At 42.1% G+C, this 25678-nt stretch overlaps 1 protein-coding gene across 1 annotated transcript in view; it reads right to left on the bottom strand.

Moving 5' to 3' along the window:
- Nucleotides 1–25678, bottom strand: part of LOC132837315 (histone H3-like) — a 489210-nt gene that overhangs the window by 145039 nt on the left and 318493 nt on the right. The gene's annotated exons all lie outside the window — the stretch shown is intronic.

The raw sequence follows: 25678 nt of genomic DNA on the forward strand, positions 1-25678 counted from the left end.
TGAACATGGTGTAAGCTTTGCAGATTACACCAAATTTGGCGGTATAGTGGACAGCAAAGAAGGTTCCACAGAGTACAAAAGGATCATGATCAGATGGGCCACTGGGCTGACCAGTGGCAAATGGAGTTTAATTCAGATAAATTTAAGGTGCTTCATTTTGGAAAGGCACGTCCTATACACTTAATGGTAAGGTCCTGGGGAGTATTGCTGAACAAAGAGACCATGGAATGCAGGTTCATAGTTCCTTGAAAGTGAAATCGCTGGTCTATAGGTTAATGAAGAAGGCATTTAGTATGCCTGTTCTTTATTGTCCGAGCATAGAGTATAGGGGTTCAGACTTCATATTTCGGCTGTACAGTAATTGGTTCGGCTGCTTTTAGAATATTGTGTGTAATTCTGGTCTCCTTCCTATCGGAAGGATGTTGTAAAACATGAAACATTCAGAAAAGATTTACAAGATTGTTACAAGAGTGTTTGTGCAAAATGGACAGGCTGAAGAGGCTTGGCCTGTTTTCCCTGGAGTGTCAGAGGCTGAGGGGTCACCTTATAGAATTTTATAACCTTTATAAAATTCTGACCTTTATAAAATCAGGAAGGTCATGGATAGGCTAAATAGACAAGGTATTTTCCCTGAGGTGGGGGAGTCCAGAACTAGAGGGCATAGGTTTCAGGTGAGAGGGGAAAGATATAGAAGAGACCTAAGGGGCAACCTTTTCATGCAAAAGGTGTGTGTGTGTGTGTGTGGAATGAGTTGCCAGAGGAAGTGGTGGAGGCTGGAACAATTCCAACATTTAAAAGGCATTTGGATGTGATATGAATAGGAATGGTTTAGAGGGATATGGGCCAAGTGCTGGCAAATGGCACTAGTGTTAGCTAATGGGATGTAATTCATTTCAAATAGCTGGTTGGCATACATGGGTCAGACCAAATGGTCTGTTTCTGTGCTCTACAACACTATAACTCTATGGGTGTAAATTATAATAATTGCAAATGGAGTGATGATGCGTGAGAAATGGAGAGAGAGGAAAAAAAACGTAATTCCTCCGAGGTGATTGACTCTTGATTTGAAAATTTCCCTCTGGAAATTGAGTCAATGTGTGTCTAAGTCAATCTGCTCTGTAACTGTGGAAAGGTTGTTCTTCAGTCTGACTGCAATAACGTACCTGCTGTTTGTTAGAAGGAACTGATCACACTTGGCTTTGTACCGAGGACATTTTACACTGTCTTGGTCCTTCAGGTAATTGTCTGGAGGAAGACAGAAGAGACATCGTCTGTAAATCAACATTAGGTCAATGCAATAATTTAATAATCATTAGGCTGTTCTTCCTTCAAGACAGCAATTCCAACAGGACCACAGGCTGATTCTCTTCTTGGCCCGAGCTGGTCTTTGGTGATTGTATCAAAAAAATCTGTACCAATTCACTGAGAACCAGATACTAACCAACACCTCTACAAATGGGATAATCTAATACAAGTGCGTGTCTGGATATGAAAGGTTCCTTATCTATCCATAGCTGTCAGTTCCTGCTCAGTAAATGTGTGAACTGAAAATGTGTTGCTGGAAAAGCGCAGCAGGTCAGGCAGCATCCAAGGAATAGGAGATTCTTCAGGCACAGTAAATGTGTGAAGACAATTATCAAGATAAACCTGTTAAATGCTGCTCTGTGAATATCGGAGTGTAATTATCAAACTGTAATTATCAATCCGCATAATCTGTACAAATATGCGAGTGAATGCAGTTATCAATCTGTCCCTGTCACTCTGTGGTAAATATATTTACATTTTCTCATCACAGAGACAAATAGGGACAGACTGATAACTACACTCCTACATTCACATAGCATAAACCGACAGGTGCAGAATGGTAACTGAACTTGTGTATCCACATCGAGGAAACTGCCAGGAACTGATTGATAAATACATTTCATACATTTTAAATAAATAGGATCAGTCACAATGTGTTTCTCTGATGTGGATATACGAGTTTAGTTATCTGTATATACCTGTCAGTTTCTGCCCTGCGAATGTTCATGTTTGCTTTACCAATCTGTCCCTAACAGTTTCTGCTGTGTATCTGAAAGTGTAGTTATCAACCTGAACCTGTCAGTTTCAGCTATGAGAACGTTAGTTTCTACCTATCAGTTTCTGCTTTATGAATATTAAATGCAGTCATCAATTTGTACGCATCAGTTTAATCTGTGAAAATGCAGATATTCCTCTCTACCTGTTACTTTAAGCTATATCAATATATGAGTGCAATTATCAAACAGCACCAGTCAGATTTTGCTATTTAACACCAGAATGTCATTGTCAATCTGTTTCTACTATGTCAGTATGACAGTGTAGATACTGATGGGTCCCTGTCAGTTTCTTTCCTATCAATATGTGAATACAGTTATTGATCAGTACCTATCAGCTCCTGCTCTGTGAAATTGGGTGTATTAGTCAAACTGTAGCTGTCAGTTTCAGCGATGTGAATGTGAGAGTACAATTATCATTCTCTACCTGTCATTTTGTGGACGGCACGGTGGCACAGTGGTTAGCACTGCTGCCTCACAGCGCCTGAGACCCGGGTTCATTTCCCGACTCAGGTGACTGTGTGGAGTTTGCACGTTCTCCCCGTGTCTGCGTGGGTTTCCTCCGGGTGCTCCGGTTTCCTCCCACAGTCCAAAGATGTGCGGGTCAGATGAATTGGCCATGCTAAATTGCCCGTAGTGTTAGGTAAGGGGTAATGTAGGGGTATGGGTGGGTTGCACTTCGGCGGGTCGGTGTGGAATTGTTGGGCCAACTTACACTATAAGTAATCTAATCTAATCTAATTTTCTTCTTTGTCGAAGTGAGTGTAACTGTTAATCTGTATCTTTCAGACTCTGCTGTGTGAATACATAAATATAGTTGTCAATCTATAGCTGTCAGTTTCTGCTTGGTGAATATGTTTGTGTAATTGTCAATCCTTCAGTTTCTACTATGTGAATGTGTGAGCTGAGTTTTCACCTGTCGCTATCAGTTTCTGCTTTGTGAATGTGTCAGGCTCTAATGTCAGTGTTTGAGTGTATTTATTCATCTTTTCATGTCAGTTTGTGTGACTGTAGTTATCAATCTGTACCCCTCAGATTCTGCTATATGAATACGTGAGTATAGTTATCTATTTGATTTGATCTGATTAATTATTATCACATGCACTCAGAAACAATGAAAAGTATTATTTTGTGTGATTTACACAAAATATCATACAAAATGCATCAGGATAATAGAACAGAATCCGCAATACAGTTTTAAAGCTGCGACGAGAGAGAGATTAACGTTAAAATTTGAGCGAGCTTAGAGTCGTGTTGGTAAAGCACAGCAGGTCAGGCAGCATCCGAGGAGCAGGAAAATCGACTTTCGGGCAAAGGCCTTTCATCAGGAATGTACAAAACGTCGATTTTCCTGCTCCTCGGATACTGCCTAACCTGCTGTGTTTTTCCAGCACCACTCTAATCTTCAGCATGTGCAGTACCCACTTTCACCTTAAAATTTGAGCAGTCCATTCAAAAGTCTGATGACAGCAGAGAGGCTGTTCTTGACTTTGTTGGGTGATGTATTCAAACTTCTGTATTTTCTGGTGGTTAAAATATTAGTTTTTATACAGAAGATAGGCTGGGTGGAAGGGTGACGAGTAAAAGATAAATGGAGATAGAGTCCAAAGAAAGAGATGAACGGTCGGACAGACAGATGAGGTGGGGCGACACGGTGGCACAGTGGTTAGCATTGCTGCCTCACAGGTTCAGTTCCCACCTCGGACAATTGTCTGTGTGGAGTTTGCACATTCTCCCCGTGTCTGCGTGGGTTTCCATGCTAAATTGCCCGTAGTGTTAGGTGAAAGGGTAAATGTAGGGGAATGGGTCTGGGTGGGTCGCTCTTCGGAGGGTCGGTGTGGACTTGTTGGGCCGAAGGGCCTGTTAGTTATCTAATCTAATCTAACTGTCAGACTAAGTGGGTGAATAGCCTATTAATAGGGCCTATTAGTGTATAATAGAGACTATATGTTAACAAGGCCCAACATGTAGGGTTTTGGGTAATGACATGGGAGAGCTCAAGCCCTGTAGTTGTTGAACTCAATATTGAGTCTAGAAGGCTGTCGAGATCCCAAGCAGAAAATGAGGTGCTGTTCTTCCAGCACCTGGAGCACTGCAGCAAGCCTGAGACAGAGATCTTGGCCAGGGAACAGGGTGGTGTGTTGAAATTGCAGGCAACTGGAACCTCAGGGTCTTTTTGTCTGGACAGAATGTAGGCATCCTGCACAGTGGACACCCAATCTACACTCAGTTTCCCCAATATAGAGGAGACCACATTGTGTGCATTTTCCTTGCCACTGTCAGTTCTGAGGACCGATCACTAGACCTGAAATGCTGCCAGATCTTCCACTAATTTTTGTTTTGTTATCAATCTCTGCCTGTCAGTTTCTTCTCTGTGATTATGTGAGTGTGGTTATCAAAGTGTACACGTCAATTTGTGGTTTGAAATTGGGAGCATAATCCTGTCAGTTTCTGCTTTATGAATACGAGTTTGTAGTTATCAATCTTTCTCCGAAATGTACTGACAACTGCATGTGAGAGTTATTTACCAACCTGTCCCTGTCAGATTCTGCTCTGTGCATCTGAGAGTGCAGTTATTAATTTGTATCTATCAGCTTCTTGTTTATAAATATGCAAATTCATTTATCATACTGTACCTGTCAGGTTTTGCTATGCGAATGTGTTAGTCTAGTTATCAACCGGTACCTGGCATATGTGTTTGTGCATGATTATTTTTCTCTCCCTTTCGGTTGCTGCAATATGAATATGTGAGAGCAGATATCAATTGATGCCTGTCAGTTTCGGTTGTGTCCATACAAGAGTTTGGGACTTGATGTATACATGTCAATTTCTGCTGTCCATGTGTGAATTTAGGAATTGATCTATACATGCCAGTTTCTGCTGTGTGACTGTGAGAGTGAAGTTCTCAATGAGTTCCAGTCACTTTCAATTCTTATATATCAAAGTTGCTCAATTCTCTGGCAGCCAATAATATTCTTGGGTATAATGATGTCCATGATTATTGTTGATTGCCAGAAAAACTCATCTGGTTCAGTAATGTCCTTGAATGAAGGAAACTGCCATCCTTCCCTTGTATGACCAATGTGGCTGCATAGGTAGTTAGGGATGGGCAGTAAAGACTGGCCAAGTCAGTGATGCCCCCATCCCATGAATGAATTAGAAAAGAATTCTGTGACTGTGATTCAATCTGCGATAATAGTGTTCAGGGTGTTGAGATTGGGTTTAATCTCTTATACATTTTGTGATTTATGGCTCAATCACAGAATTGGTACAACCATTCAGCCTGTTGTGTCTGCACTGGGACATTTTATTCTTTATCTGTTCTCCATACGAGTTTCCACGAATTGTTGGGATTCTAATCTTCAATCACTCACTGCCAGTGTCTCGGTGTAAATGTCAATTTGACATTAGTTCTGCAGTTATTGGCCTTTGAATACCTAGAGTGCCACTTTTGCTCTGTGTGCAACAGTGACAACTCGAGTATATGGATGCCATTTTCTTTCTACGTTCAGTTGTGTTTTTTTTTCAGCAGAGTGTAGGGTAAATCCGTTCAATATTTGATAAACCTGTGTGATTGAGGGATTAATGTTGGTTCAATACTTATCTTTGCCAAGAATCTGAATTTTATTGTATTTAATCTCAGTTTTCTTTTGACACTTTGTGTATGCAGTAGTCTTTGGCAGTTGCTGCTGGACACTGTAATAATGTAACATCTAATACTAACATTTTCTGAAGCGATTAATAATGTGGTCGGTCAATTTATGACTGTCCATATCTGGAAGTACTTGTGGGCCTAAATTGCATTTTTTTTCCCTTTTACCATTAACTGGCTGAGTGAAAGTGAGTTTTCTGTTGTGCTGCCAATCTGTATCACTTTAAAGAGTGGTAATTGTCGAGATCACACCAAAATTGTCTATATGTATCTGTGTAATTCCAGCTCTGATACAGGTGGTTTTAAGGTCTTATCAATCAGTGTTTCATACATTAAAAAAGTATGGAAATGCTTCTGCATTACTGTGGCCCTCAACCAGAATGGGAGCGTGCATAAAGTGTGTTTTCATCAACACTAGGCTGAGAGTGAGAATGAGAGAGAGATACAGACACAAATGTGTATGTACATATGTGAATGAGCATTATGCATCGTCTCAAGATACATCCTTTGTAGTTAAGGCTTGACCAAGAGGTTCATTTGAAATTTATATTGTTTGATTGTTGTCTTTGTACAGGACAACTGTTTATCTAAAGAATAGTTTTGCCCTGCTCAGTTACTCATAAATGTCCAACATTGCTTCTATATCTGCACTCAACTATATACTTCATATATATATTTGTGATAACCATGTAACGCCATGATCGGTTTGTTCTAATTGATTGTAACTTTAAAATGCCAAATCTACATATGAATTTAATGCAGCTCAAATGTATATTTATTATAAGCATACAGTCTAACCTGCTTCTATTCTTATGAATGATAATTGGCTTTTAATAATGGAATTTGCTGTCACTGAGGTGGTAAGCATTGAGAACTGAGTGAAATAATATAGATTTATATACCGTCAGTTGTGTTTAATTCTTGGATTGAATGTGTACTTCTGGAAATTGAGCTCAATGTGTGTCTGACTCAATCCACTCAGACAGTGGAAAAGACCTTCTCCTCTCTGAAAGTGGTAACATACCTGCTGGTTGTGAGAAGCAGCTGGTCACACTTGGATTGATCCATCAAACATTTGCCTGGAGAAAGACAAAAGAGAGAGCTCCTGTAAATCACTAGCAGCTCACTAGGAAGACACCAAATAATCAATGCAATAATATGATCATTATAATTCTTTATTTTTGAACAGGGCAAGATAAACAGAGCTGATCCTGGTTCCACTTGAGTCCTGACCTTCTACCAGTCTGTGTTTCCCAAATTCTAAAACATTTCACTTAGATAAAATAAACTAACCAACATAAGCACAACTCCACAAATGGAATGATTACACAGTTCAATGTCCAGCTCCCAATACATTAACTGTTGAAAAACAAATACTGGGCACGATTTCAAACACTTGGAGACGTTTATCGGGTGCCTGCTATATTTACTCTTCACAGGATTATTACATTTGTTTCTACTGTCCTTTATTTCAATGTCTATTCGCAACAAACAGCGTGAAACAGAATCTGGATGAGTGGTGCTGGAAGAGCACAGCAGCTCAGACAGCATCCAAAGTGCAGCGAAATCGACGTTTTGGGCTAAAGCCCTTCAGCTTTATTTCTGATGAAGGGCTTTTGCCCGAAATGCTGCACTTTGGTTGCTGCCTGAACTGCTGTGCTCTTCCAGCACCACTCATCCAGAATCTGGTTTCCAGCATCAGCAGTCATTGATTTTACCAGCGTGAAACAGAAGCCAAACAATGAATTTCCATCAGTGTTTACGGGATTATAAACCACAAGAATGTCCCACAGCAGCTTCTTCCCGCTCTGCCTCCCTCAGCAGGCCCACACACAGCCCGAAAAAGGCCTCTCTCCCCCCGGCGGCCAATCGGCCCATCGCCTGTGCTCCCCTATTCGATAACGTATGGTCAGATCGAATGTTAACTGTGATATTTAATCCTGTTGACCCTCTTCCACAAATATTAATTCCTTGCCCAAAGTAACATACAGAGAGATGGAATAAATGGAACATTCTGACGAAGACAGAAGATAACTGATGGAGAGAGTTTTGCATCATAGTGTCAGTGCTTATTTCTGGGTCAGGGAGCCCGTGCAAAAGTCAGACCAGGTGTGCAACAACATCTCTGGGACTCGGTTTAGTTTGTCGTGGATGACCGATTTTAGTGTCATGTATGCTGCAGACAGGAACCTTGTGATGTATTTATGCCACAACGAGAGACCCCGGCTGTTTTTGTTTATTCACTCCTGGAACGTGGATGTCGCTGGCTGAGCATTGATTCTCCATCCCTTTGAGCAGGCGGTGTTGAGCCACCTTCTGGAACAGCTGTTGTCCATGTGCTGCCCACAATGCCATGAACACGGAGTTCCAGGGTCTTGATCCAATGTGAGCATGATGAGTGCCTTGGAGGGGAACTTGTCTGATATCGAGACGGTGTTCCCTGCCTTCATCCTTTTCAATGGAATTAGTCGCGATTTGGAAGGTCCTCCTTTTACAAATTACAAAACTCGAATCTCTTTGTCAGCGGCACAGACAGACGTCTCTCCGGCCGGCAGCGAGAAATCAGAATAGTGTGTTGCCTTCCTTGTGTCAGGCAAGGATATCTCGGAGAGAGTACACATTGGAACTAACTACATAGGAATGGAAGGGATTAAATTCCGAAGGAAGAATAAGGAAGAGGGGCAAGAATTTGGAAAGGAGGTCCACTCCGGTTGTAATATCTAGATTACTCACGCTGCCACAAGCGAGTGAGTGAAGGAATAGGATGATAGAGCAGAGGAATGTCCAACTCAGGAGCTGGTGCAGGGGAGAGGTGTTCCAGTTTTTGCATCATTGGAATCTCTTCTGGGAAAGAAATGACCGGTATAAAAAAGAAGCATTGCACCTGAATTGGAAGGGATCTAATATACTGGCAGTGAAAATTCCTTGAGCTGCTGGGGAGGGGTTAAACTAGTGAGGTGTGGGTGTGGGGTGAGGTCAGTGGGAACCGGGGAGATAGTGAACAAAGATATCAATCGGAGACTGGTGAGTCGGTAAGTCCAACTCCCAGGGCAGACAGGAACATAGCAGAGAATGAGGTTGGATTGATAACTTAAACTGCATTTATTTCAATGCAAGAGGCCTAACAGGGAAGGAGGATGAACTCAGGACATGATTAGGAAAATGGAATTGGAATTCGGATATCATAGCAATTACGGAGACGTGGTTTGGGGATGACACAACTGGCAGCTTAATGTTCCAGGAATCAATTGTTATGGGAAAGATGGGGGGAGGGGTCAGCAAGAGAAAATGGGGAGTGACATGTTTGGTAAGAGATAAGACCACACCTTTACTTCGGGAGGATATTCCTGGGCTTATATCCATGGAAAATATTTGGGTGGAACTGAGAAATAAGAAAGGGTTTGATCACCTTATTGGGATTGGACTGCAGACACCCCAACAGTCAGCAGGAAATTGAGAAACAAATTTGTCAGGAGATCTTAGATCTGCAGGAATAATGGTGTGGTTATGGTGAGGGATTTTAACATTCCAAACATAGATTAGGGCTGCCATATTGTTAATGGTTTAGACAGAGAGGAATATCTTAAGTGTGTGCAAGAAAATTTTCCGATTCAGTATGTGAATGTACCTTCTAGACAAGATGCAAAACTTGACCTACTCTTGGGATATAATGATGTGTCAGTGGGGGAGCACTTTAGGGTCATGGACCATAATCTTATTAGTTTTAAAACTGCGATAGAAAAGGATGGACTAGATCGAAAAGTTAAATTTCTAATTTGGAGGAAGGCCAATTTTGATAGTATTATGCAAGAACGTTCAAAAGTTGACTGAGGCAGATGTTCACACGCAAAGGGATGGCTGAAAAATGGGAAGTCTTCAAAACTGAGAAAACGAAGGTCCAGAGACAGAATGTTCCTGTTAGGGTGAAAGACATGACTGGTAGGTGTAGGAAGTGCTGCATGAGAAAAGAAGTTGAGCTTTTGGTCCAAATAAGAAGGAAACATATGTTAGTTAAATACAACAGAAGTTGAGTGAATCCTCCGAAGAGTATAAAGGCAGTAGGGATATACATAAGAAGGAAATCAATCAGGAGCACAAACAAGGAAAATAACATAGCTTTGGCAAATAGTATTAAGGAGAATTCAAATAGATTTTATAAATACATAAAGGTCAAAAGGGTAACCAGGGAAAGAATAGGGCCCAGCAAAGATTAACAAGGCAGCCTATGTGTGGAACAACAAGAAATGTGGGAGATACTACACAAGTGCTTGCTGAGAAGAAGGAAATGGAAGGTATAGAATGTGGGGAATAGATGGTGACATCTTGAAAAATGTCAATAATACAGAGCAGGTGCTGCTGGATGTTTTTAAACAGAAAAGATGGAAAAAGCACACGCTAGTGATCAGGTGTACCCTGAAACATGGTGACAGGCTAGGGAAGTAATTTTTATGCCCCTTGCTGAGATATTTGTTTCATCGATAATCACAGGTGAAGTGCAAAAAGCCTGGAGGCTAGCTAACGTGATGCCACTATTTAAGAAAGGTGGTAAGGAAAAGCCAGGGAAGTATTAAACAGTGAGCATAACATTGACAGTAGGCAAACAGTTGAGGGTATTCTGAGAGACAGGATTTACATCATCTTGAAAGGCCAGGATTGATTAGGGGTAGTCAACATGGCTTTCTGCATGAGAAATCATGTATCACTAACTCGACTGAGTTTTTTTGAATTGGTAAGGAAGAGGATTGATGAGGACAAAGTGGTGGATGTGATCTATATGGCCTTCAGTAAAGGTGTTTGACAAGGTTCCCCATGGGAATTTGGTTAGCAAGATTAGATCACATGGAATACAAGGAAAACTAGCCATCTGTATACAGAATTTGTTCGAAGGTAGAAGACAGAGGGTGGTGGTGGAAAGATGCTTTTCAGACTGGAGGCCTGTGACAAGTGATGTGCTACAAGGATCACTGCTGCGTCCACTGCTTTTCATCATTTATATAAATGATTTTAATTAAAAAATGGCGCACGACCAGGTTATAGTCCAACAGGTTTATTTGGATGTACAAGCTTTCGGAGTGCTGTTCCTTCACCAGGTGTCTATATTCAGAAAGCTTATACTTCCAATTAAACCTGTTGGAGTATATCCTGGTGTTCTGTCATTTTTCATTATGCACACCCCAGTCCAACACCTGCACCTCCACATTATTATGAATGATTTGGATGTGAGGTTGCAAGTATTGTTCCTAAGTTTGCAGATTACACAAAAATTGGAAGTGCAGTGGACAGCAAAGAAGGCTACCTCAGCAAAGAATATAGCAGGATCTCGATCAGGTGGGCCATTGGACCCAGGAATGGCATATTGAGTTCAATTTGAATCAATATGAGGTGCTGCAATTTGGAAAGGGAAATCAGGGCAGGACTTACACACTTAATATTAAGGTCCTTTGAAGTGTTGCTGAACAAAGAGACCTTGTAATGCAGGTTCATTGTTCGTTGAAATTGGAGTTATGGTTAGATAGGATAGCAAAGAAGGCATTTGATATGTTTTCCTTTACTGGTCAGAGCTTTGAATATATGACTTAGGAAAACATGTTGTGGGTGTACAGAACATTGGTTATTCCACTTTTGGGATATTATGTGCAATTCTTGTCTCTCTCCAACACAAAAGATTTTGTGAAACTTGAAACAGGTAGTCAAGCCAGTTTTTGGTCCAAAGAAAAGGTCTACAATTTGGGAAGAAATATAGTGAAAGACATGAAGGCTGCAAACAGATCCAAATTCAGCAAATGACAGCAAAAAGGAATTTGACTAACAAAGAACAAATGAAAAAAACAGTAACGTTGCAGAAGCCATTAAAGGAAAAAAAACTGTTGAAGCACTAATAAATTTGTAAAGAGAGACATGAACATAAATAGGTTGGCAAAGAGGACCATATGTCACTTACAACATAAAAGAGGGAAGTTCAAAATGGGGAACGAAAACGTCTCCAAAATCTCTAACATACTGTTGTTCTCTGTTCACAAATGTTCGCACAACAGTAATGTTGGGGAGTTTAGTGAGAGGGAAAAACTGAACCAAATCAGTAGTATTTGGGAAATGATATTGGGACAATGGATTGGATTGATCGTAGTGAAACACCAGGCCTTGATCATCTACGTCTCAGAGTATTTAATGTAGTGGACTGAGTAATAGTGGTTGCAGTGGTGGTCATTCTATAAGCACTACAATAATTTACACAGAGTGGGGGTTAGCTAGTTTAATCAAATTAATCCATAAATTGTGAACTATATATAGACCAGTCAGCTGCAGGGAAAAGTCAAAATGAAAGCTTCAGTTGCGAAGCATTTGACAAAACAGTATTCAGGATCTGCTAAAGACAGCATGAACATGAAGAGCCTGTCCCAGTGCATACTATTCGGTCTTCTAAGCTTGACAAACCGACTTTGATGATGTCAACAGTAGAGCTGATGAGAGTGTAACAGTTACTGAGGACAAAAAATGCAACTAAATCCCTGGGCACCGCAGCAAAGGCTGAAAGGAGGAGAAATTCTATTCTTCCACACTTACATTTGTTGATGTTTCTGGCCTGTGGCTTTGTGAATGTGAATATTGTCAAGAGAGATTGTAGGCAAAGGGCGGACGGTTAGCCTAACGTAACTGTGTTTTTGTGTCCGCTAATATTTCCAAGTCTCCCCTAGGTAACTCAAAAATATTTTCACATCAAGTTATCCCCTGGTCCCCTTCTAAACCCCAAAGGTAGATCTGAAGGCAATATATTTGTTAGTTTCAAGATTTCGGTCTAAAAGTAGCGACAATGTCACCGTTCAGCTCTGAGAGCGCCATCAGTGCAGCAGCAAAATGATTTTAACTCGACAACGCAGCCGTCAATTCGAATGAAAACTTTTCGGCCGTAAAGCTTGCCGTGTCAGAGTGAGGAGCGATCGAGCCTGGCTCTCTGGAGACGCGGAATTTCGGAGGAATCGGAGAGTTTAGGCCGTTAGAGAAACACAGAGAGGCAGCAGGATCAGGGAGCTGACAGCAGGATGTCCCTGCGCCGTCCGCTCGCTGCCTTGAAGTTGCTCAGTGCCGCCGCCAGCAGCTTCATTGCTGACCCAGTTCAGACTGACCCAGAGAGAGATTCAGCGCAGAGTTCTCAACATGAGCGACAGTGCAGCTGCCGAAACAGCTCCTCCAGCTTCCGCTCCCACCAAAGCCAAGGCTCCCAAGAAGAAGCGACAGCTCCCAGGAAAAAAACACCCGGTCTCGGGTTGGGAGAGCTGATTCTGAAGGTTGTCGGGGATATCAAGGATCGCAAAGGGACGTCTCTGTCCGCTGTAAAGAAGGCGCTGGAGAGAAGCGGGATCGATGTGGAAAAGCGAAAGGTACAGATTAAGATGAGTATCAGGAGGTGCCTGGCGAACGGCTCCCTTGTTCTGGTCAAGGGCCAGGGCGTCTGCGGCTCCTTCTAACTCCCAAAGAATCCAGCCAAGGCAAAAGCGGGAAAGAAGGCGGGAACATCAGCGGCCGCTGCAAATGTGTTGCTGGTCAAAGCACAGCAGGTTAGGCAGCATCTCAGGAATAGAGAATTCGACGTTTCGAGCATAAGCCCTTCATCAGGAATAAGAGAGAGAGAGCCAAGCAGGCTGAGATAAAAGGTAGGGAGGAGGGACTAGGGGGAGGGGCGATGGAGGTGGGATAGGTGGAAGGAGGTCAAGGTGAGGGTGATAGGCCGGAGTGGGGTGGGGGCGGAGAGGTCAGGAAGAGGATTGCAGGTTAGGAGGGCGGTGCTGAGTTGAGGGAACCGACTGAGACAAGGTGGGGGGAGGGGGAATGAGGAAGCTGGAGAAATCTGAATTCATACCTTGTGGTTGGAGGGTTCCCAGGCGGAAGATGAGGCGCTCCTCCTCCAGCCGTCGTGTAGTTGTGTTCTGCCGGTGGAGGAGTCCAAGGACCTGCATGTCCTCGGTGGAGTGGGAGGGGGAGTTAAAGTGTTGAGCCACGGGGTGATTGGGTTGGTTGGTTCGGGCGGCCCAGAGGTGTTCTCTGAAGCGTTCCGCAAGTAAGCGGCCTGTCTCACCAATATAGAGGAGGCCACATCGGGTGCAGCGGATGCAATAGATGATGTGTGTGGAGGTACAGGTGAACTTGTGGCGGATATGGAAGGATCCCTTGGGGCCTTGGAGGGAAGTGAGTGTGGAGGTGTGGGCGCAAGTTTTACATTTCCTGCGGTTGCAGGGGAAGGTGCCGGGGGTGGAGGTTGGGTTGGTGGGGGGTGTGGATCTGACAAGGGAGTCACGAAGGGAGTGGTCCTTGCGGAACGCTGATAGGGGAGGGGAGGGAAATATATCCTTGGTGGTGGGGTCCGTTTGGAGGTGGCGGAAATGGCGGCGGATAATACGTTGTATGCGCAGGTTGGTGGGGTGGTAGGTGAGAACCAGTGGGGTTCTGTCTTGGTGGCGGTTGGAGGAGCGGGGCTCAAGGGCGGAGGAGCGGGAAGTGGAGGAGATGCGGTGGAGGGCATCGTCGATCACGTCTGGGGGGAATCTGCGGTCCTTGAAGAAGGAGGCCATCTGGGTTGTGCGGTGTTGGAATTGGTCCTCCTGGGAGCAGATGCGGCGGAGACGAAGGAATTGGGAATATGGGATGGCGTTTTTACAGGGGGCAGGGTGGGAGGAGGTGTAGTCCAGGTATCTTGGTGGTGGGGTCCGTTTGGAGTAAAAAACTTTACTAACACCTTCCATCCCGACCTGAAATTCACCTGGACTGTCTCAGACTCCTCCCTCCCCTTCCTAGACCTTTCCATTTCTATCTCGGGCGACCGACTCAACACAGACATCTATTATAAACCGACTGACTCCCACAGAAAAAACTTCCTCATTCCCCCTCCCCCCACCTTGTCTCAGTCGGTTCCCTCAACTCAGCACCGCCCTCCTAACCTGCAATCCTCTTCCTGACCTCTCCGCCCCCACCCCACTCCGGCCTATCACCCTCACCTTGACCTCCTTCCACCTATCCCACCTCCATCGCCCCTCCCCCTAGTCCCTCCTCCCTACCTTTTATCTCAGCCTGCTTGGCTCTCTCTCTCTTATTCCTGATGAAGGGCTTATGCTCGAAACGTCGAATTCTCTATTCCTGAGATGCTGCCTAACCTGCTGTGCTTTGACCAGCAACACATTTGCAGCTGTGATCTCCAGCATCTGCAGACCTCATTTTTTACGGGAACATCAGCGGCCGCCAAGAAACCGGCCGTGAAGAAATCCCAGGCCAAGAAGGCGAGCGGCAAGAAGACGGCACCGCCAAAGAAAGCGGTGAGCAAAGCAGCGTCAAAGAAACGGACTCCAATGAAAAAGGTGAAAAAGACCGAGAGCCCTAAAGCCCCCAAACCCCTCAGCAAACCGGCTAAAAGCAAGGCCAACTCCAAAGCGAAAGTGACCGAGACAGTAGCAAAGAAATGAACCAGTCGCTGTAATATATACCCATCTGAACCCAAAAGCTCTTATTAGAGTCACCCACATCTCTCAGGATAGAGCTGAGCCCGGCGCCCAGCGCAGACCGACCTTAGATATTAATTGATCTGAATAACTCAAATACACACTCATGTCATGATTTACGAGAGCGCAGACCTGTGAATGGGGAAGATATCACATAGGGAGAGTTTATTGATCTCCATCTAATTAGTTCACTTCGCGACTTGTAACTCTACCCAGACACGAATGTGGCATGTTGTAGTATTTGTATTTCATTGACCCGTTCAGGATGTTACTTTGTTCAGTTTTGATTCTGGGACCCTGCGCATTAGGAAGGATATTGTTAATCTTAAGAGGGTGCCATAAAGATTGGCAGAGATGTTATCAGAGCTAGAGGGTTTGAACCATCCGGAGAGCCTCAATACACTGGGCTTTTTTTCCCTGGAGCATCAGGAGCTGAGGGGTACTTTTTATAGCTGCTTATAAAATCATGAGGGGCATCGATTGGATGAGAAGCCAAAGTCTTTTTTCCTAGGGTGGTGAGTATAGAGGGCATAGGTTTATGGTGAGAGGGCAAAGATTTAAACTGACCTAATGGACAACCTTTCATGCAGAGGATGATGTCCATGTGGAATGAGCTTTCAGAGGAAGTGATGAAGGTGGGAACAATTACAACGTTTAAAAGTAACCTGGCTGAGTAAATGAACAGGAAGGATTTAAAGGCATATGAGATTTGGTCAGTTTAGGATATCTAGTCAGAGTGGACCAGTTGGATCAAAGGTTGCATGACTCTACAACCTGGAAGTTGTAGGTTGATAACTAGACTCTCACATATACACAGCAAAAGCTTGATAAATGGTGTATGATAAATACAATTACACAGTCATAAACCAGAGACTGACAGGTACAGATTAATAACTGCACTCTGAGATACACAGAGAAAAACTTGACAATATATGTGCTCATACAGCACAGAAAAGCCCTTCAGCCATCGAGTCTGCACCCACAACAACTACCACTCATGCTGTGCTAATTTCCTGTACTTGTCCCATATTCTTAACTGTTATGACATTTGAAGTGCGCATCCAAATACCTTTTAAAGGTTAAGATTTCTGGCCTCTACTACCTTCCCAGGCAGTGTCTTCTAGATTCCCACCAATTGCTAAGTGAAAAAGATTTTTCTATATCTGTACCCCTTACACGCCATCGTAGTGAGAATCCTTATCCTTTATCATATCCTAACCCAATCACCACTTGTGATTGTTCGCTCAAACACGGGAAACAGCTTCTCTACATTCATCCTGTCCATACGCCTCATAATGTTTTACGCCACAATCATTTACGACACATTCAGTCATCTCTGCTGGAGAGAAAACAATCCAAGCTTATTTAGGCTCTCCTCTTTTGGAAGTAATATTTGTGCTTTGATCCTAATCCCCCATACTGGGTCTGGGTTTAGCACTGCTGCTGTCACTGTCCGTTTAATGTGGATGATTTATTCCTGTGTCCTTAAGCAGCGCATGCGCACTGCTGCCCCTTTCCCCCAATGCTGACCGTTCCTGACGAGAGGAGCGCATGCGTGAGGCCCTCTAGCGCTGCCATTGAGGAGCATTTACTCAGTGAGTGCAAGAGGTTTGTTTGAAACAGACCGCAATGGAGAGATCAGCGCCCAGGGAAGCGAGGGAACAGCAGGCTCCTTCCAGCAGCACATCGGGATGGGAGCCTGGGACACAGGGGGGGCTCCGAGGCCGGGATTGATTCGGGGTGAGTTCAGGGAGAACCAGGGGCTGTTTGTAAGAGGCCGAGCGGAGCAGGAACTGGTCCCGGAACTTGGAGTGAGCGGGCTGGGGGGAAGAGAGAGGCCTTTCTCGGGCTGTGTGTGGGCCTGCTGAGGGAGGCAGAGCGGGAAGAAGCTGCTGTGGGACATTCTTGGAGTTTGCAATCCCCTAAACACGGATGGAAATTCATAGTTTGGCTTCTGTTTCACGCTGTTTGTTGATGTTGGGCAGTGTAGAATGGAAGCACAGACCATAGTTTTGTGACAATCTTAGAAAGAACAGGTACTAGAATGAACAGATTTGAAGTTTCGAGTAAAACATTAGACAGAGCGTCCCTTGTTTTTTTTCCTTCAACATTTAGTGTATTCTTAGCTTGCTATTGATGTACGTCAGAATTGCAGCTGCGTCAGGAATTCCCATTCATGAAGGTGTACAGTTGTTAGTTCTGGATCTCACCCAATTGTTACAAAGTTGCAAATAAAAGGAAAGGAAAAGATTAGATTAGATTACTTACAGTGTGGAAACAGGCCCTTCGGCCCAACAAGAGGAACAACTCAGAGAAAGAGTGGAATCAAAATATGGTTCTTTTCGAGTTGCTAGGTTTAAAAATTAACTGACTGCCACACTGATCAGTTTAATCTTGCCTAACTTGGCTTACGTTGATTTACAGCTGAAAAATCTTCTAGTCTTCCTCCAAGCAAATACTTGAATGATGAAGAAAGTGTCATATTTCCTCAGTACAAAAGCCATGTGTGACCAGCTGCTTCTAACAAACAGCAGGTATGTTACTACTGTCAAAGCAGACAGCATCCTTTCCACAAGCACAGAGCAGATTGAATCAGACTTAGTTTGAGCTCAATTTCCAGAGATATACCCAAACAAATGGACAGTTAGACACAACTGTGGAAGGACATGTTTCTTTTTTCTCTGCATTCTCTATAAACATCTTCCCATTTACATTCAGATCATGTTTGAAGCTGACTGATTGATTGTCTAAAGTAGGCAAGTGGTGAACTAAATCAAGTTTACATTTAATAAGGGTATTTTAAATATCACAAACCAGATAAACAATGATATCATGCTTTTACATTGTTTCAACAGCCATATGTGACAAGTAGTGAATCATTACTGAGCACATGCACACAAAGTACTGACTGATTCAGATTGAGACTCCAATACACTCACCATGTCAACACACAAGATTCAGAGACTAACAGCAATGTACACACATGTACACTGCAGGAAACAGAAGTGAATATATACAAACTTTTTATACAAAAACAAGCAACTAATCCCATTCCATTTCAGTAAGTGTGTCATGGCAACTTAAGAGACGCCAAAATAATTCTCAACATGTTCACCTTGCAGGAATAGAGCTTAATTTTCACTCTGCCAAGTATTAATGTTTTTATGTAAAAATTGTGTAACTTTGTCTCCAAATTCACTTCAAAAAATCCCACTTGCCCCACCCTACGAAATATGATAAAAACACAATAAAATACAATGTCATAATATCAATTTAGCAATATAATCAAGTAATCATCTTTTAATTCAACAAAGAAATTTAGCCAAATCTTGTAGTTTGTAAATTTTCTTTTTTTTTGCAAGAAGAGGTCAACCGTGTTCAATAAATTGCTTAAATGATTTAAATCTTCTCCACTGTATGACAAAAATACAAGTCTTACTTTCCTCATTCCCACCATAGAGCATCAGGAGAGTACTGCTAATGCACCATCACACCACAGAGCAGGATTATGTAATACTCACAATAGAATGATGAAGTGAAATAGCCAATTCTCTTTCCTGTAGCAGGAACATCGTGGTCAGTCGGCTAAAATACAATTTATTTGTTCATTCCCCTTTCCTTTCAACACTACCGAAAGGAATGTAACACCTATTCATTTCTCAGCATTGTTCACAAAAGCATTTAGCTATGCACTGAGAAAAGCTGATGGCATCCTGAAGAACAGCCTGTGATATTATTCCTCCCACTTAGAGCCTGCACTATAGGATTTGAAAAACCCTTTGATTTTCTATTACACAATCCATGACACAAAACAGATGCACTGAGAAGAAACTGATTGCACTCTCACATTCCTACAGCAGAAATTGACAGGCATAGATTGATAAATAAATTCACAAAGCAGAGGCTGACATGTACAGATTGCTGAATACATTCACAGAGCAGTCAGATTGGTAACTATATTCTGATGTTCACATTGCAGTAAAGTGTATGTGCAGATTGCTAATTGCATGCTCTAACACATATAGCAGAAATTGACAAGGAGAAATTGAGAGCTATATTTCCATACCAGAACTGGCAGCTACAAATTGCTAAGCACATTCACATATTCATAACACAGAAGCTGATAAGCTAAGATTGGCAAATGCACTCACATTCACATGGCAGAGATTGGCAGTTAGACTAATAACTACACACTCAGATACACAGAGCTGAAACTGACAGGAACAAATTGGTAAATACACTCAGACATTCACATTGTAATTACTAACAGAGAAAGTTTGATAACAAATCTGTCATCAACAAAGCAGAAACTGACAGGAACAGATTAATAATAACACTCACAGTTTCATATTGCATGAACTGACAAGTACAGTTTGGTAATTGATCTCACAGTTTTACAGAGCAGTACCTGTCATTTACAGATTGATAACCATATTCAGTTTGACAAGCAAAAACTGACCGGTGTAGAATGACAATGACCCTCTCACATTCAACATTAGAAAGTGAAGGTATAGATGCATACCTATACTCACATTCACATGGCAGAAACAGTTACAGCTTGATAATATAGTTGTCTATCCACATTTTGCAGTAACTGATTGGGAAAAATTGATGATGACATGATACATTTATATGACAGAAACTGACAGAGGCACAGATCGATAACTAAAATCACATATGGATGTAGGAGAAGCTGACGGGTAGACACTGCTAATTATACTCTCATTCACATTGCAGAAACTGATATTGATAACTGCACCCACATATTCACATAGAAACTGACAGGTACAGATTTGATAATTACAGTCACACATTCATATTGCAGTGACTGACAGGAACAGATTGACCGTCCCTATGACATATTACAAAAGAAGTAAGAAAACAATGTCACTTATTCAAATTATCAATATAGCTTCCTACAACATCCTGGGATATACTTGATGCAGTCCCAGAGTTTGAGACACCTTTATTTTTTTTTAACACCTCTCACACCTCCTCTTTGGGCATTTAGACTGTTTTCAAGATATCAATATTTATTTCCCAAAGTTTCCTAGCCTCCACAGGGACAGAATGATAAGCAAATTCATATATACAAACAGGGGAAACTAACAAAGAGAGAATGGCAATTACACACGTTCACAAACCAGAAACTGACAAGTGCAGATTAATAACTACACGCTCAGATTTACAGAGTGGATACTGATGGGGACAGCAATGTAACTGCTTTCGCATGTTCACAGAGTAGAATCAGATAGATGTATATTTGTAACAAAACTCACATATTCACCTTGCAGAAACCGACAGGTACAGATTAATAACTACACTCTGAGATTCACTGACAGAAACAATTTGATAACCACAGTCATACAGCAGAAACTGACAGGTACAGGTTAACGCTCACAAATTGACATTGCAAGCAGAGATTGATTGGCACAGATTAATAACTGCCATACTGGCATTGCAGAAATTGACAGGTATTGACTGATACATTTACTCCCATTTACAAAGCAGAAATTGACAGGGACAGACTGATAACTGCATTCCCATGTGTTTCTTTTTGTTCCTCATTCCTGGGATGTGTGCATCACTGACTCTCCCTAATTGTCTAGAGGGCAGTTAAATGTCAACTACATTGCTGTGGGCTTGGAATCACATGTAGGCTAGACCAGGTAAGGATGGCAGCTTTTGTTCCCTGAAGGACGTTAGTGAATCAGAATTGTTTTCCTCTGAGAATTGGCATTAAACTCTTAATTTTAGATTATTATTGAATTAAAATTCCACCATCTGCAATGTTGGGATTTGAACCCGGGTCCACAGAATATCACCTGGCTGTCTGGATTAGTAGTCTCGTGGTAATACGATGAGGTGGTTGCCTTCCCTAATCACGTTCACATAACTAAACCTGACAGGTATAGACTGATAACTACACTCTCAAATTGATTGAGCTGGAAGTGACAGGAATAGATTGATAAATTGACCGAAGGGTAACTGACAGGCATAGAACGATAACTGTACTCGTACTTACATATTGCAAAACCGGCAGATTCAGTTTGAAAAATGCATTCATACATTGACAAATCAGAAATTGATGGGGAGAAATTAATAACTAATAGATTTCTATTTCATAACTCATATAGCAGAAACTTTCAGGTGTAGTCTTTTAGTTAGAATTAGAATCCATACAGTGTGGAAACAGGATCTTCAGTCCAGCAAGTCCACACTGACCCTCCGAGGAGTATCCCACCCAGAGGCACTCTCTAATCACTTTGCATTTATCCCTGACTAATGCAACTAGCCCACACATCCCTGAACAATTTAGCATGGCCAATTCACCTAACCTGCACATCTTTAGACTGCGGTTAGAAACTAGAGCACCTTAAGGAAACCCACACAGACACATGGAAAATGTTGAAACTCCATGCAGACGGTCGCCCAAGGCAGGAATCGAATCCGGGTCCCTAGCACTGTGAGGCAACAGAGCCAACCACTGAGCCACTGTGTTATAGAATGTGCTGCATTACAGAAGAATATTCCCACCGCAGAAGCTGACTGGTACAGATTGATAACTAAACTCACATGTTTAAATAACAGGAATTGAAAGGTACAGACTGATCGTAACACTCTCATTGTCACAGCTCATACTGCCAGATATTGATTGATATGTACACTCTCATTCACATAGCAAAAACTGGCAGGTATGTTTAATTACTTCCTCAGATATATGGAGGAGACACTGACAGGGACAGGTTGGTAATTCCTCTGCACCTGTCTACGGAACCGACTAATCCCGCACGGACTCCGGACTACATTCAGACCAACAAAATTTGGACCAAGTCCCTCCTCTCTACCTTTTATCTTAGCCTACTGGACACACTTTCCTCATTCCTGAAGAAGGGCTCATGCCCGAAACGTCGATTCTCCTGCTCTTTGGATGCTGCCTGACCTGCTGCGCTTTTCCAGCAACACATTTTCAGCACAAGTTGGTAATTACACTCTTCTAGTCACATAACAGAAAATCATCCGTATAAATTGATAACAACACTTCCACTTTCACATAACATAAGCTCGCAGATACAGTTTGATAAGTACACTCAATTTCACACAGAATCTGACAGGTAGAGATTGAAAACTCTATCTCTATATGACACACATATTGACTTGACAGAAACAGATAGGCATAGATTCAAACCTGTGGTCACCTATTCACATTGAGAAAACTGACTGCTAAACTTCTGTATATGCAGAGAAAATTTTCTGATAAGTATAACTTGATAAAGACACTGAAATGTACATATGGCAGAATGTATTGATCACAATACTGTCTCACTGAGCAGAAACTGACAGGGAAATATTGATAAATACACTCTCATATTCACATTGCAGAGACTGATAGGAAGAGTTGCTTCCAAATTTCTCATATTCACACAGCAGAATTGGTCAGGGACAGATTGACAATTTCACACAAGTATTCAGCCAGAAAAACTGACAGGTATGGATTGGTAACTACATTTACAGATTCTGATAAGGACAGGTCAAAACTAAGCTTACAGAAAAACTCAAAGCAGAATCTGATAGGTACAGAATGATAAATGCATTTACATACTCACAAAGCCAAAACATTATAGTTACTGATTGATAATTAAACACACTGATTCAAAGAACAGAAACTAATGAGGAAAGATTGATCAATTCACTTTCACAATGCAAAGACTGATAGCAATAGATTGATAAATACACCCACAGACGCAGAGCAGAATATGTTCGGTACAGATTGTTAACTACACACATGTATGCACATAGCAGAAAGTGACATGGACAAATTGATAACTACAGTCACACATTCTCATTGCAGGATCTGACAGCAACACGTTGATTGACAATCTCTTGTTCACATGATGAAATTGACATGTGAGAGGCTGAAAATGACAGTCACATTCACATAGCAGAATCTGGCAGGCACAGATTGATAACAGCACTCCCACATGCACATTGACAGAAACTGACAGGTATAAGTTGAGAAATGCATTCACCTATCAACAACCAGAAACTGACAAGTACAGTTTATTACTGACACTCTCAGATTAACAGAGCAGAAACTGACAGGGATAGGCTGCTCAATAAACTCACACATTGACATTGTAGAGACTGATAAATACATATTTATAACTGTATTTTGACATTTACAAGTAGAGGTGGATAACTCCATTCAAATATTCATACAGAAGAGATTGACAGGTACAAATTCTTATCTAATTTACACATCCATGAAACAGATAAGGACAGGAACAAATTGAGAAATACATTCAGATTGCAGAAATGGACAGTGCTCTCAGCTGCAGGGTTATGGGCTGATGCAGAAATATGGGATTAGAATGGCCATCTGGTGTCTTTAGATTGGAATGGACAAGATAGGCCAAATGGCCCTCTTATGTGCAATGTCATTTCAATGGTTATATAGTTCTATATCAATTTTCGCTGTGAGTCACTGCTATTTGAATACATAAGTAATTTAAGCAAAATTTAGAGGGACAGAATGTGAGAATGTGGTTGTTATTCACAAAGTAGGAATTGACATGAATAGTTCAATAACTAAACTCATATACACAGACCCACTTGCATTGGATAGTCCTATTCATGGAGTTGTACAGTGATTAGTTTCTGGACCTCACTCAATTGATATTGAATTAACAAAAAGAAAAATCACCAGACGTGGAGGAAGAGTAGAATCAAACATGTTGTTCTGTTTGAATTCCTGTCTTTCAAAACGTCGATTTTACTGCTCCTCTGATGCTGCCTGAACTGCTGTGCTCTTCCAGCACCACTGATCCAGAATCTTGTTTCCAGCATCTGCAGTCATTGTTTTTATCTCGTTGATTTTAACCCTACTGCGAATCCTCTTGCAAGGATGCCTGCCTTGAAGAAGTTTTCCTCCTCTCTCTCTCTACAAGAATCTCAGGGATTCCCTCTCCCACTGCAGCTCTCAGGTCCAAACTTCCAGCTCAGCACTGTTCCCATGACTTGTCCAACCTGTCTATCTTCTTTTCGACCTATCTATTCCACCCTCCCCCCTTGACCTATTGTACTCTATGCTCCTTTCTCCCCACCCCCACCCTCCTCTCACTTATCTCTTCACCCTTCAGGCTCTCTGCCTGTATTCCTGATGAAGGGCTTTTGCCCGAAACATCGATTTTACTGCTCCTCTGGTGCTGCCTGAACTGCTGTGCTCTTCCAGCACCACTGATCCAGAATCTGGTTTCCAGCATCTGCAGTCATTGTTTTTACCCTACTGTGGAAGAACGGACAGGTACAGACTGATTACTATACTCGCACATTCAGATGACAGAAACTGACACGGACAGATTGTGAGAGAGTAGTAATCATGCACCTCGCGAAAGCTCACATGGGCAGATCAAAAACTGCACTCCCATTTTACACAGCTACTAATGAGTGGTAAACTAACCCTTAACCAACCTGAAATTCTGAACAACACATCATTCACAGTGTAATCAGGCAATCACAGTGATAAAACAAATAGCACAAGAGATTGTCACAATTAAAATTCGCCCAAGTACTGTGTTCAAAATATCCTTAAATAATAGTGACCAGTTCAGAATGAGTACAAATGACTTGTCACCAAATAAAGTTTAGAGAAAATCCACATAGGACAGTTTATAATGGGAAAATCATCTGCTAGAAACTGAAATGCACCAAATAATGTCTATTCTATTAGATTAGATTAGATTACTTACAGTGTGGAAACAGGCCCTTCAGCCCAACAAGTCCACACCGACCCGCAGTGCAAAGTATGATTTCAGGAATTGAAATATTGGCAGGAGGCTGCTGACACCGATTGAGGAGCTGAACAGATAGATAGTAAAATTCATGGTGTCAGCAGGAAGCAAAAGGCACAGGTCACAGTGCATCAGTTCCCTTTAGTCATTGAGGTGATCAGAATCGAACTGACAATGATACACACACTAACAGCTATTCTGAGTGATGTATGAATACTTTGGCTGATACTCATTGGAGATTTGAAGAAGAATAGGGGAAAAGATAACTGAAGGGAGTTTAGAGTAGATGATGATCGAATGTCCATCTTCAGAGAGTGTAGAGCAAGAAACACAAGCAAAAGACAACATTGCTTAACTCCCATTTTCCTCCAACACGATGCACTTGTCAAGTAGTTCCATCATTTCCAGGAGTAAAACACATTCCCTCTCAGATTGCAGTGCATTTTCTCACTTGACAACAAATGTGATGCAATTTTAAAATGGAAGAGGAAAGAAAACCATTACCTAAAGATGCAGAATGCCTTACAATTAGAATCTCACATTTTGGAGTGAGCTCGGAATTTGATCCCTTCACAAAATTTCGGTTTATGTTTCCGATGTTATTACAGATCCACATTGAGTCCCAAACTAACCAATCAGAGAGAGGGTACTATGACTACAAAGTAGCCA

This window comes from Hemiscyllium ocellatum, chromosome 49, assembly GCF_020745735.1.
Source record: "Hemiscyllium ocellatum isolate sHemOce1 chromosome 49, sHemOce1.pat.X.cur, whole genome shotgun sequence".
Lineage (NCBI taxonomy): Eukaryota > Metazoa > Chordata > Chondrichthyes > Orectolobiformes > Hemiscylliidae > Hemiscyllium > Hemiscyllium ocellatum.